Source organism: Phyllobates terribilis, unplaced genomic scaffold (genome assembly GCF_046119375.1).
Source record: "Phyllobates terribilis strain yellow unplaced genomic scaffold, ASM4611937v1 Scaffold_13__5_contigs__length_258822181, whole genome shotgun sequence".
NCBI classification, from domain to species: Eukaryota; Metazoa; Chordata; class Amphibia; order Anura; family Dendrobatidae; genus Phyllobates; species Phyllobates terribilis.
In genome coordinates this window covers 212,930,019-212,942,933 of record NW_027362773.1, presented here as the reverse complement: position 1 = coordinate 212,942,933, position 12,915 = coordinate 212,930,019, and the positions used below count along the sequence as shown (strand labels likewise).

Here is a 12,915-nt window from a genome sequence, read left to right as displayed (position 1 = left end):
TCTGCTTCTGAGGATAAGTTTATCCGAGTCACCAGCCTCAGAAATCGCAGGTTAACAGCAGCTCAGATTAGAGACCAGGTCAATGCCACACAGAGTTCCAGCAGCAGACACATCTCTTCAACAACTGTTAAGAGGAGACTTTGTGCAGCAGGACTTCATGGTAAAATAGCTGCTAGGAAACCACTGCTCAGGACAGGCAACAAGCAGAAGAGACTTGTTTGTGCTAAAGAACACAAGGAATGGAAATTAGACCAGTGGAAACCTGTGCTTTGGTCTGATGAGTCTAAATTTGAGATCTTTAGTTCCAACCACCGTGTCTTTGTGCGACGCAGAAAAGGTGAATGGATGGACTCTACATGCCTGGTTCCCACCGTGAAGCATGGAGGAGGAGGTGTGATGGTGTTGGGGTGTTTTGCTGGTGACATTGTTGGGGATTTATTCAAAATTGAAGGCATACTGAACCAGCATGGCTACCACAGCATCTTGCAGCGGCATGCTATTCCATCCGGTTTGCTTTTAGTTGGACCATCATTTATTTTTCAACAGGACAATGACCCCAAACACACCTCCAGGCTGTGTAAGGGCTATTTGACCAAGAAGGAGAGTGATGGGGTGCTAAGCCAGATTACCTGGCCTCCACAGTCACCAGACCTGAACCCAATCGAGATGGTTTGGGGTGAGCTGGACCGCAGAGTGAAGGCAAAAGGGCCAACAAGTGCTAAGCATCTCTGGGAACTCCTTCAAGATTGTTGGAAGACCATTTCCGGTGACTACCTCTTGAAGCTCATCAAGAGAATGCCAAGAGTGTGCAAAGCAGTCATCAAAGCAAAAGGTGGCTACTTTGAAGAATCTAGAATATAAGACATATTTTCAGTTGTTTCACACTTTTTTGTTAAGTATATAATTCCACATGTGTTACTTCATCGTTTTGATGCCTTCAGAGTGAATGTACAAGTTTCATACTCATGAAAATACAGAAAAATCTTTAAATGAGAAGTTGTGTCCAAACTTTTGGTCTGTACTGTAGATACGGAGAGAGGGAAAGGGGACAAGCAGAACCAAATACACACAAGGTACTTACAATGAAGTAGCGAGTGGACACAAAATTCACAAACAGAAGTACAGAGACAACGAGTTGGAGTTAGGTGCAGGTTCAGACACTGCAGGAAAAGGGAAGGTACGGACATAGATCGAAACAAGTAATGGGATAGGACACTGTGCAGACAGGAACTGAACCGGGAACAAGATACAGGAACGAGCCTGGGAACTCAGCCCTAAGGGTGGTGGAAACAGACTAGAAGTCAGAGATACAGGTAGCGGCCCTGGGTATTCAGCCCCCAGGGTGGCGGAACACGCTAGATACAGGACAGGACCTGGCAACTCAGTTGCAAAAGACAAACTGAGTGAAAGTGTTGCTCAGGCACCTCCTACTGGGTGGAGGGGGTTTAAGTATCCAGTGACTCACAGCAATAGGCTGGGGACGCTTTAGGACTGTGCACACAGTAATTATAAGAAACAGGCAGAAGCCGCGCTGACGCCCTAAGCAGTCAGACCAGAGACATGGACACAGCAGATACTGAAACAAAATGTGCAGCCTGGACTGACAGGTAAGATTGCGTTCTTGCATGGTGGGAGGTGGTGCACCATGCAAGCACGCCGCCAGGAATGTTACAATACCCATTCATTATAATTATATTTACAATAATATTTATAATTATTAAAAATTAATTTATTGAGAATACGCCACCAACTAATTAAGAATTAACAGGCGCTGACCGACACTCATTTACTGACCTATTTAGACAGGCTGACAAATTACTGAAGAGAACAAGCTATTATTAATACAATTATTTTTCCGCCTTACTGCATCATTTTATTGGCAGTATATCCCTGGTTTACAAGGTGTGATGTGCTGCCGATGCTGGCGTAAACTATCCAATCACCGGCATGTTTAAACGGGAACACTGGATCGCCGATTGTTGGCTAGTCTGTATGCAGCTTTAGACGCTTTTGGCAAACTTTATACCAATTATTGGTCATTTGGGTTAGTTGACACCAATATTTTGCACCAAACTGAGCCAGAATAGTGATGCTTTTATCTTAGAAAATCTTCCTACTTGTTCTTAATCCTTTGAAATTAAGAGTAAGATTTATTTCAAAATAATTTTTTTGTAAGTGTTCGTAGTACGGCCGTAATATGCAGATTTTCCCTATACAGTACTTAGACCACGATAGGTACTTTGTAATGGTCAAATGTTGCCTAATAAGTGTGAAACCAGCCTGAAAATCAAATTTTTTTACATTTTTTACCATTCCAATTAGGATTTTTTTTTCATGCTACTATGCTCTAACCTCTGTAAATCGCTCTATAATCCGTCAACACCTCTGCCTGTTCATAGTAATAACAAAAAAGCCAACGAGTTCTTACCTTGTAGGTCCAACTTTGAGTGGGTTCTTATGTTAGTAGATATTTGTGCTTCCTCTTTCCATCACTTTGAGCCGCTCACTTACTGTCTAGAAATAAATAATATAACGTAAAAACATGGCAGACTGACAAGTAGAAACATATTTCTCTCTGTCGGTAAGTGTAAGTTATAAACTTGTGATTCCTGCCTGGTTTCACTAGTGACAGACAAGACTCCCAAAGGGTTAGCCCCCACCTCACGTGGAAGGAAAGTATTGATGTTGTAGTGACATATTGGCAGACAACTACATTTGTCAGAAATAATTTAAGGTAATTTCTTTAAAAATGAAGATAATTGGTGTAGAGGGAATACATCTCCAGGGTTTAAACAACGTGAGTAGGTGAAGAAACCATAAAACTCTCTAGATATAAGGAAAAAAAGCCTGACTGCCGATGAGATACTTGTCTGTCCTTCGACCCACTTGCCAAGATCTCATAGATCTCACTGGTTGTGAGGAACTTTGCTTGTGCAATGATATTCAGCTCTTTCAAGTGTTCATTATCTCTTGCTTCCAATTTTTGCTTGACCAACATGATATTTTTCGTCATGTTTCAGGGTCTTAGAACAATAATTTCTATGTGCAACACAACCTCTTTAATATAATCACCGTAAGGTGCACTAAAAAGGCAAATAAAGTCTTCTGAGGGATGGTCTTCCCAAGTAAGATCATAGGAATTCGAAATATCTGGTGGAGCTTAAAATCCGTCACAGGAAATTTGGGTTGGATAGGAGCCGTTTTTCTCAGAAAAGTCATCTTTTCTGGAGGTTTTACTGTAGTCATTTTGTTGATGGAGTTTACGATGAGAAACATATAAGTCTAATTGTATATATAAGGCTGCATTGTATGTAGTATGTCCTATACTATTTTATTTATATAGTAATATAATTGTTGCTTGACTTCTATCTAAAGTTTGGTTGAGAGTTTGGTTATCAAAAACTTAGTTGTGGAACCAAGCTGGAGATCTAATCACCTGTTTACTAAGACTCATCATCCAATGCATTGAATAATAAAGTCATTAGAGGGGTTTTCTGTTTTCAGAAAACCACAGTCCCCTGGCACAGGGTATTTAAAAAAACAAACCTGTTCTTTACTCACCCTCTCGAGGTCCAGTGATGAGTTCCTGTTGCTGCTCCCAATATTGTTGACACCGCTGACATAACGTCGGCAACTGATCTTAGTAGCTATCCCCAAGTAGACAGCAGTTTTGCTAAGTTGAGATTATCAGAGATGTGTGGGCTGAGCTCACGGAAAGGATGAGATCTGGAGACTATAGGCAAGGTATTTTATTCACACCGTGTTTTGGTGCAGAATCTGTGCCTTTCCCAAGGTAAAAAACCACGGGGCTGCTGCTACGGCACATCAGGCTTCTACAGGTGTTGTGTCCTTACACAACCCTTACAAGTGAGTGCTACCATCACCTTCACCCCATCTTATTCCTTACGATACTGACTTATTTGTTAGCCTTTGCCCCATAGAGATCTTTCCAAGTAGACAGTACAAGTCACTCACAGTCACTGAGCTCACTGATTGGCTGCAACGCTATAGGCTGCAGACAACCACAGATTTTGGGAGCAGCGGCGGAGAGTAAATGCTGGACCCGGGGATGGTGTTTAAAGAACAGTTTGATTTACAAAAAAAAAACTGAACCTGAAGAAAACGGAAAACCCCTTTAAGAATTAAAGACAATAACAAAGGTGTATGTGAAGTAATCTGGTCTAATAGTTTAAAGAGGTTAACCGATAAAAAAAAAATAATTTGTCACCTAAGATACGTGATAAATGTATGATCTCTGGCTGGGATTACAAGACCAAGGAGTCAGTGTCCCCGGTTTGATTGGAGTGGAGGTCAAGTATGCACAGTATTGCTCTACTCAAATAAATAGGAAAGACAGAGATATGTCGCTTGGCCAATGTCAGCTCAATTATATCCCATAATATCCCTAAGTGGCCTAGAATGAGACCACCTGATTGAGAAGACCACTCCTGATCTAAACCAGATATTTCTCTGATGAATTTTTAATTCCCCTATATCATACAGTGGGTACGGAAAGTATTCAGACCCCTTTAAATTTTTCACTCTGTTTTCATTGCAGCCATTTGGTAAATTCTAAAAAGTTCATTTTTTCTCATTAAAGCACACTCTGCACCCCATCTTGAATGAAAAAAAACAGAAATGTAGATATTTTTGCAAATTTATTAAAAATGAAAAACTGAAATATCACATGGTCATAAGTATTCAGACCCTTTGCTCAGACACTCATATTTAAGTCACATGCTGTCCATTTCCTTGTGATCCTCATTGAGATGGTTCTACTCCTTCATTGGAGTCCAGCTGTGTTTAATTAAACTGATAGGACTTGATTTGGAAAGGCACACACCTGTCTATATAAGACCTCACAGTTCACAGTGCATGTCAGACCAAATGAGAATCATGAGCTCAAAGGAACTGCCCAAGGATCTCAGAGACAGAATTGTGGCAAGGCATAGATCTGGCCAAGGTTACAAAATAATTTCTGCAGTACTCAAGGTTCCTAAGAGCACAGTGGCCTCCATAATCCTTAAATGGAAGAAGTTTGGGATCACCAGAAGTCTTCCTAGACATGGCCGTTCAGCCAAACTGAGCAATCGTGGGAGAAGAGCCTTGGTGAGAGAGGTAAAGAAGAACCCCAAGATCACTGTGGCTGAGCTCCAGAGATGCAGTAGGGAGATGGGAGAAAGTTCCACCAAGTCAACTATCACTGCAACCCTCCACCAGTTGGGCCTTTATGGCAGAGTAGCCCGACGGAAGCCTCTCCTCAGTGCAAGACATATGAAAGCCCGCATAGATCTTGATCAAAAACACATTAAGGCCTCCCATACTATGAGAAATAAGATTCTCTGGTCTGATGAGACGAAGATAGAACTTTTTGGTGATAATTCTAAGCGGTATGTCTGGAGAAAACCAGGCACTGCTCATCCACCTGCCCAATACAATCCCAACAGTGAAACATGGTGGTGGCAGCATCATGCTATGGGGGTGTTTTTCAGTTGCAGGGACAGGACGACTGGTTGCAATTGAAGGAAATATGAATGCGGCCAAGTACAGAGATACCCTGGATGAAAACCTCTTCCAGAGTGCTCTGGACCTCAGACTTGGCCGAAGGTTCACCTTCCAACAAGACAATGACCCTAAGCACACAGCTAAAATAACAAAGGAGTGACTTCAGAACAACTCTGTGCCCATACTTGACTGGCCCAGCTAGAGCCCTGACCTAAACCCAATTGAGCATCTCTGGAGAGACCTGAAAATGGCTGTCCACCAACGTTCACCATCCAACCTGACGGAACTGGAGAGGATCTGCAAGGAAGAATGGCAGAGGATCCCCAAATCCAGGTGTGAAAAACTTGTTGCATCATTCCCAAGAAGACTCATGGCTGTACTAGCTCAAAAGGGTGCTTCTACTCAAAACTGAGCAACGGGTCTGAATACTTATGACCATGTGATATTTCAGCTTTTCGTTTTTAATAAATTTGCAAAAATGTCTACGTTTCTGTTTTGTTTTCAGTCAAGATGGGGTGCAGAGTGTACTTTAATGAGAAAAAAAATTGAACTTTTTAGAATTTACCAAATGGCTGCAATGAAATAAAGAGTGAAAAATTTAAAGGGGTCTGAATACTTTCCGTACCCACTGTATATACAGAATGTTTTCCATGGAAGACCATTTCACTGCAATTTTGAATTATTAAGAAGTTTACATTATATTCATTAATTTAAAAAAACATATTTCGATATTCTAAAGGTAAAATGATTAGCAGAAAATAAAAACTCAGAGTCAGAGGAAATAATATATAGTTAGTCTTAGTGGCCACCAGAGAGAAAACTAGTTACTTGAAAGGGTAGTGTCAGTCATTGATACCTTCAGAGAGGTAGTTCATCCAGTTTCAGCTTAAAAGTTCACCTGAGCATCCAGATTTCACTAAACATCATTCTTTTGGGGGGGATTTTTTTTAGCCAGAAAATCCAAGTGCTTTAAAACAACTAAAATACTATTTACTTTTTGACATTTTCCTCTTGAAAATCCGCATCTAGAGTTAAGGGTTACAAAGTTTTGGCGGCTTGTGACTCAAATGATCTTGAGTTACTCTAAATAAAAATAAATGTATGGTATGGGTATGATCCTAGTGCTAATTGTATTAGTAATGCTATTACATCACTATAGGGTAATGTAATATTTTGGGTTTCCACTTGCTTGAGAGCTAAATGCAACAAGAACCACTAGTTGGAAAAAAAACAGATTAGAGAATTGCTTTTAACAGTCTTGACTAAAACTTTCAGGCTTAAGCCCCCGTCTCACATAGCGAGATTGCTAGCGAGAGCGCTGCTGTGTCACGGTTTTGGTGACGCAACAGCGACCTCACCAGCGATGTCGCTATGTGTGACACTTTGCAGCGATCAGGCCCCTGCTGTGAGGTCGCTGATCGCTGCAAAGTGTCCTGGACCATTTTTTGGTCGTTGCTCTCCCGCTGGTCAGCACACATCGCTGTGTGTGACCAGCGGGAGCAGCGATCAGGCTGGTAACCATGATAAACATCGGGTTACTAGGGGCACACGCGCACCTAGTAACCCGTTGTTTATCATGGTTACGAGCCTGCTAAAGTGAGCGGTAACCTCCCGCTCATTGTAGCAGAGTGGTAACCATGATAAACAACGGGTTACTAGGAGTGCGTGTGGCCCTAGTAACCCGATGTTTACCATAGTTACCAGCCTGCTCCTGCTTCAGCAGGTTGGTAACCAGGAGCAGGACATCGTGGAAAGATTCTTTCCACGATGTCGCTGCTCCCCTGATCGTTGGTGAGTCTGCCTGTTAGACAGCTCACCAACGACCACATAGCGACGCAGCAACGATCCCTGACAGGTCGTATCATCGTCGGGATCGTTGCAGCATCGCTAAGTGTGACGGGACCTTAAGTGCAGACGAGCGTCTATTCTCTTATCCGAGAGAATCGGGCCAATTAAGCAAATCACACTCTGATCAGAGCTTGATCAGAGTGTGAACATGGTGTGATCCAATTCTCTTGGATGAGGAGAATATGGAGAAAAAATGTCTCCATCTTTTCCATTCGGAAATAGGGTTGTACTCAGATGTCAGCAAGTGCAGTCCGATGGTTTCCACGCACTCATTGACTTGCATGGCCGAGTGCCATACGAATATCAGATCAAACTCGGACATGCTCCAATTTTTCCTTGGTCGGCACTTTCTGAAGAAAAAGTCGTATATGTGCACGGCCCTATAGAATCACATCTGTCCGAGTGCGATCCGATGTTTTGTCTGATTGTACTCAGACCAAAAATACGACTGTCTGCACGAGCCCTTAAATTCAGGCATTTTGACCAACATGCTTTACTGCTAACTGACCCATAAGTCACTCCTCAGAGATTTTAGGGGATAAGTATCAAGCTAAATACACTTAAAAACTGTCTTTCATGACTTGTCCCATATTTGACACTTTCTGCATCGCTTTCTCCAACAAGGGTCTTGGCATTTCTGGAAAGGGGATGTAGCTTAATGGAAAGCGGTATGGTGCAAAGCCAAAATTGTGGTGCAAATTTCTGGCACAAAGTAAGCCAACTAATTAGTGATGTTGCTATTCTAATTAGGGCTTTGACTAATCGATGGTGCGTTAGTTGACCCCAGACTAGTCAGCACTCTTTCCATGTTATCATGCCCCTTAATTTGCACGAGCCGGCGTCATTGCCAGGTCATGCAAATCTGTGCATGTGCGCCGCTCATTCTGGCAGCGTCACTGCGTCTCTGAAGCCAGGTGTACACTTCCCAACTTCAGAGGCGCGCACTGCGCATTACCGGAAGTCCAGAAGATGGCTTTTTGATAGCATTTATTTAACTTAATTATGTGATACAGGGATTGTTGGGGAGGGCGTTTAATCGCACATAGCTGACTGCTGCTGGGTTGGAGGGCATGGGGGACCTGACAGGTTCCCTTTAAGCTTTAATTAGACCACAATGGACCACAATCAAGTTTGCTTCGTCATATTAGTATGGATGTTAGGAAACTGTATTTTTTTGGTAGCTTCTTTGCTATATGAGATAATTAAGATATGTGGTTCTTGTGCCAAGTAATTACTTGTTTTTTTCATAGTACATAAGTAGGTGTTTAAATTTTGTTTATTACTAAAAGTTTTATATTACTGTTTAGCTAAGATGTTGGACCTTAAGTCCCTAAATAAAATAAAAAATAAAGTAAAAATTCTTCTTTAATATGTATTATTTACTCTTTTATATGGAAACTGGAATCCCATGGACCCCACACGATCAATAGTGTAAGTATTTTGGCACGACTAACTGAAGGTTAAATAGCCAAAGGATGTGTCAAACTCCTAACTATGAAAAATTTTGATGAGTCTGGAGGACCTTTAAGACTGTCTAGTCTAAAATCTGCGCTTTCTAAGAATTAGACAGTATTCATAAATGTGCCCCTATGTGTCTTATTTTTCTCCAGGATCGCTCAAAATTCATGCTAAATAAAAAAATAACTCAAAAAACTATTTTTTTAAGCATTTTTTTTCTCCATCTCTCCTACATCAGTCATCACTGTACTACTCTCTTTCTCCTTCACACGGGTGACATTAAATTCCCTTACCAGCATTTTGTGCCATCATTCTATAAACGACTGGCTCTCTGCGTGCAACTTTCCAACTATCTGACATGCCGTAATATATTTATCGGAGTTCCTGAATATTTTATGCAAATTAAATGATGCAAAATTGTATATGGCGTATCCTTTTGATGCAAGCCATAAGCGGCTTACGTCTTTGTGTCATACTTGTTTAGTCAATTGTCTTGTGTACTTCAGTGGCAATTAGACTGTTAGACTTTATATGTAATAATTATTCATCACTTGGATGGTTAAAAGTTTTGTTTTTTTTCTCTAATAAAAACTTAAAATAAATTGTAAAAAAAAAATATAAAAAAAAAATGTGAAAAAATCTATCTATTAAAAAAACATATAATACCAAATGCATAAAAAAATAGAATAAAAACTGTGCACTTCAGTGGCAATTAGAGTGTTAGACTTTATATGTAATAATTATTCATCACTTGGATGGTTAAAAGCTTTGCTTTTTTTTTCCTAATAAAAACTTAAAATAAATTGTAAAAAAATAAAATAAAATAATGTGAAAAAATCTGTCTATTAAAAAAAACATATAATACAAAATGCATACAAAAATGGAATAAAAACTGTGTACTTTAGTGTCAATTAGAGTGTTAGACTTTATATGTAATAATTATTCATCACTTGGATGGTTAAAAGCTTTGCTTTTTTTTCCCTAATAAAAACTTAAAATAAATTGTAAAAAAAAATATATAAAAAAAATGTGAAAAAATCTATCTATTAAAAAAAATATAATACTAAATGCATAAAATAATAGAATAAAAATTAAAACAATAAGCTTTTTCGAAACCAGAAAATATATTGTTTTACTAGGCTAAATGGAAAATGGAAAATGAAATGTGTATAGCCTCCATCAAATAGGCTCAGAAATTTACTAAACAATAACCAGCCAGATTCCTCTTTGTTCTCATTTCCACCCCCACTGCAGCAAAAAAAATAAATAGCCAACTGCCTTCACGTGTCATCAAAGGCGCACATCTATCACTGCAGTATGGGAAGAGCATGATCCAATTTAGGAGTGGGTCGCAGTATGAAGTCTCTGGTCAGAATGACATCTCTCTGTCTGTGCCAGCTGGCTCAGGCAGGGAGGGGTAGCTTAAATAGAACCACGTCGTAGTTGTACTATAATTTGCAGGTCGATACAATAGACGCAAGGAATAAAAACATCTCTTGCCACTCTCTTTTTTTTCACACTATCAAGTGTCATTCGGGAAATGCTGTGTAAGAAAACAACAATTAAACACCTTGCGGACACGTAAGATTCTGGGGTCGAGAGTGATATTTTAATTATTTTGTAAACACAAAGTCAACAATAATTGATTTGTGATCCTCACTGCAACATGGAACGATATATATTTATTTAAAAAGAAGAAAAAAAGAATAAACTGCCTTTAAAACATTTTTTAAAATAAATCTCTAAAAAAAAAATCTAAATTTAACTTTTAGACTAGAAAATATTTTCGATTTAAAAAGAAAGCATTATTAGTCGTGAGAATAAACAAGTACAGTCCTACAAGACATGTATGCCTAGACCCCAGAAGAGAGGTTCTTAAAGAAAACTCCTAGTAAGCTGGAAGGATTGACTGTTAGTCAAAATCCTTTGGGTTCCCATTAAAAGTATTCTTTCTTGCCCCCCCTGCTGGGTGACTGGGCTGGTATATAGGGTTGGATAGATGTGTAATAGGATTAATAGTAGTTAACGATAGTAAATCTGGTGTAAATAGTGGGATTTAGGTATGGAGTAAAGCTAAGGAGGGCTGTAACCAGAGTTTCATATTTAGGACCAGTGGATCCAGATCAAAGCGATAGACTTCACTACATGAACCGGAAGGAAATGACTTGCTATTAGTGAGGGTAAGGTTATAAGGGCGACTTACAAGAAGACAGGACTTCAGATGACAATGGGGAAGGATATTAGAAACAGAAAATAAGACACAAGTCTGATATTTATGTAATTGACAACATCAACTATAGCTTCTTTTTATTAATAAATAGTAAACTGATATATATATTACCATTATTATTTTCTCAAATCTATCTTTATTTTTGTAGTGCATTTTTTTAATTTTATTTTTTGTACATGTTTATCAGGAGGGCTATCTGGCCAGAACTATTAAAAGCACTCCAAAATATGTTTTACAGCAGCCTCGTGGGACCAACACAATGGAGATGTTCATTCTTCTATGGAAGTCTTGTGGACAATCTCTATCATTTGTGCAAAGGTCACTGTGCACGGAAGGGGAGGAGGTGAGCTTTGACATCACCTATTGTGAATGATGGATCCTGCGTTATCTACTGTATATAGAGGTGTTATCAGTCATTGTACAGGAGGAGGAGGTAAGCTGTGATATCACCTATTGTGAATGGTGGATCCTGTGTTATCTACTGTATATAGAGGTGTTATCAGTCATTGTACAGGAGGAGGAGGTGAGCTGTGACATCACCTATTGTGAATGGTGGATCCTGTGTCATCTACTGTATATAGAGGTGTTATCATTCATTGTACAGGAGGAGGTGAGCTGTGACATCACCTATTGTGAATGGTGGATCCTGTGTCATCTACTGTATATAGAGGTGTTATCAGTCATTGTACAGGTGGAGGAGGTGAGCTGTGACATCACCTATTGTGAATGGCGGATCCTGTGTTATCTATTGTATACAGAGGTGTTATCAGTCATTGTACAGGAGGAGGAGGTGAGCTGTGACATCAATTGTGAATGGTGGATCCTGTGTTATCTACTGTATATAGAGTGGTTATCAGTCATTGTACAGGAGGGGGAGGAGGTGACGTATGACATCACCTATTGTGAATGGTGGATCCTGTGTTATCTACTCTATATAGAGGTGGTATCAGTCATTGTACAACAGGAGGCGGTGAGCTGTGACATCACCTATTGTGAATGGTGGATCCTGTGTTATCTACTGTATATAGAGGTATTATCAGTCATTGTACAGGAGGAGGAGGTGAGCTGTGACACCACCTATTGTGAATGGTGGATCCTGTGTTATCTACTGTATATAGAGGTGTTAACAGTCATTGTACAGGAAGAGGTGAGCTGTGACATCACCAATTGTGAATGGTGGATCCTGTCTTATCTATTGTACACAGAAGCGTTTTATCAGTCATTATACAGGAGGAGGAGGTGAGCTGTGACATCACCTATTGTGAATGGTGGATCCTCTGCCATCTACTGTATATAGAGGTTTATCAGTCATTGTACAGTAGGAGGAGGAGGTGAGCTGTGACATCACCTATTTTGAATGGTGGATCCTGTGTTATCTACTGCATATAGAGTTGTTATCAGTCATTGTACAGAAGGAGGAGGTGAGCTGTGACATCATTTTGTGAATAGTGGATCTTTTGATGTTTTTATATAGATGTTACCTGTCAGGGTAATCATATCTGTAAGATAACTGCTAAGAAGTGATCCATACAGAACAGAGAGAATCAGCCTATTATGTGGCTCTGTGGTCTGAGCAAAAACAGCAAGATTGCAGGACTTTTTCTTTCTAATGATAATAACATGGAAAATGAAAAAAAACTACCAAAAATGCTTTAACTATAGTAGTAACATAAAACTTCTTAACATAACACCTTCCCTTTAAAGGAAAGCCCCGGTCATTACACAATGTTAGACTGGTAAACTTCCCATGGGGCAGGTATGAGGACAGGGCACATGAGAGCTGTAGAAAGGAAATATATAAATCTCATATTTTTTATATGAGTTCACATGGGTATTATTTCCAGCTGCCATTAAATCTTTTTTTCCCTTGGTGG

The 12,915-nt window shown here is 39.8% G+C and overlaps 1 long non-coding RNA gene across 1 annotated transcript in view; it reads right to left on the bottom strand.

Annotated features, from left to right (window-relative positions):
• LOC141174665 (uncharacterized) overlaps nucleotides 1–12,915 on the bottom strand; it is a 549,426-nt gene that overhangs the window by 241,519 nt on the left and 294,992 nt on the right. Inside the window, exon 2 of the long non-coding RNA XR_012252939.1 lies at nucleotides 2,429–2,514. This is a non-coding gene — a long non-coding RNA (uncharacterized lncRNA). The remainder of the gene's footprint in view (nucleotides 1–2,428; nucleotides 2,515–12,915) is intronic.